This window comes from Montipora capricornis, chromosome 9, assembly GCF_036669925.1.
Source record: "Montipora capricornis isolate CH-2021 chromosome 9, ASM3666992v2, whole genome shotgun sequence".
Taxonomy (NCBI): domain Eukaryota; kingdom Metazoa; phylum Cnidaria; class Anthozoa; order Scleractinia; family Acroporidae; genus Montipora; species Montipora capricornis.
In genome coordinates, this window is record NC_090891.1 from 37,181,016 (window position 1) to 37,182,958 (window position 1,943).

The following is a 1,943-nucleotide window of genomic DNA, read 5'->3' on the forward strand; positions in this document are numbered from 1 at the left end:
GCACAGTCTGCAGTCTGCGTTTTTCAGTGTCCCATGCGTGAGGGCCATGCCCATAAATACTTAAAGCATTCAAAATGGAAATGGAAAATATACTGGAAGGGACAACGGTAAGATCTTTTGAGGAAAAATGACACGTTTTACACAATTGACACGGTACGATTATCGGCCCGACAAAACTGGTCGACAATCGTACCGTGTAAACTGGCTTTAAGATCGATGCTGAAAGGTCATAAAACAGATCCAGCACCGATTTAAATATCATTCAGTGCAAGGAAGACACATGATACTCGAATTTTAGCGGGCTTTAGCAGTGACAAAATAACTTTAAATTGCTTTCTTAATGCTCGTGGTCTGTATAGAAATTAAATCAAATAGTCTTTGGCATGGAGTTGATCACTGTTCTTCATTGACTCAGCCGTTTGGATTATCAAATTTTCAGTTAACATATAGCTATATGCAAGGTGAAAGGGTAATTAAGTCAATAAAGAGCATTTCAAATTACTCTTGTTAACTTGATCTTAACAAGAAAAAGTGATTAAGAAATGTTTATAATCAAATACAGTCACGTTTGACCAGGACTGACTTAAATGTAGCTCGAGACTTCATCGATAAACGCATATCCTTAAAAGCCATTTTCAAAGCATTGTATGCTAAGTTTTAAATGGCAAATCTCTAATCTAACGGACTTGTTCTGCTTCATGCAACAATAATGAATACTTGAAAATTGTCAATCATATATTCAAAGTTCAGTAATTAATGTGGACGCCATGATTGGGTTGAAGAAGTATATTTTACAGGTATATCCTTGGAGATTCTTTGCATTCAAGGAAATGCTTCGAGATTCATTACAGATGAAAGGCAAAACAATTACACATCGAGACCAATTAATTAAAAGTTCAACGAGCGAGTTATGTACAAACAGCGGTTGAACTATTTTAAGGCCGAAACCAAGAAAAGTGAAAGTGTCATCATAGAAATTTAAATTTCTAAAGTAAAATACCTGTTTTCACTGCTTCAATCAGTATACACCTAAAGAAAATGGCCTTGCAACTCCGACCACTGAAAATTTTCGGTGAATTCACATGGGCTATAGGTTTTGACGCTCTTTCCACTTCTTCTGTTCCTTTTTGGCAACTTTGTCAGTAAATAAGCACGCTCTCATCACGTTAGGATCGATAAGGGGGTCACAAATCAGTAGCTCTCGAAACAGACAAAACACTCTTGAAATTATAACACGTCGCTAATTGTACTTGGAAAACTTGAAATTGGAAATTAAATTAATTTAAATAGAGCTGTCCTTTTCAAACATGATTATCGATAGCAAATCGTAAGGTTAATTTTTTACTGTGGCTTTGACGAATTAAGATGTGAATAGGTGTACATGTAAGGTGAACGTCAATCGATGTGATAGGCAACAATGTGTGAATAAATGACAGGATAAGAAAAGGCGGAAGTTTTCTTTTGGCTTAAGTGCATCCCATGCTGACACATAAAACACATTATGAAGAACACTGAAAAGGTTATGTTTTGTTAACCTTCTAGAAGCGCTGGTGGATAATTATGCAAATCAATCTTTGCAATACAGGAACATTCACTCCGTCCAGGCCAACGATCTATTCTCCGAAGAAGGAAGAAGACGGTTTATGATTTAAAAAGAAGGGAGAAAACAAGCTGCTGGTCCCAAACATGAAAGATTGTGCTGCCTACTACAGAGGAAGTGTGGTTTAACTGCAAACTTTCCTTGAAATAACAAACGAAATTCTTGACTCAATTTACAGTAAAATGTATGGAAAAGAACCTCGATTAAGCGAAACCCTGATATAGTAAAGAAAATATTTTCCAGTTAATTTTCCCTACGTTGAATCGATCATGGTTCTAACGAATACGACCCTCGAGTCAAACTCTACCACGTATTCCGTTATATTCTGGGTTTTGATTCCCAG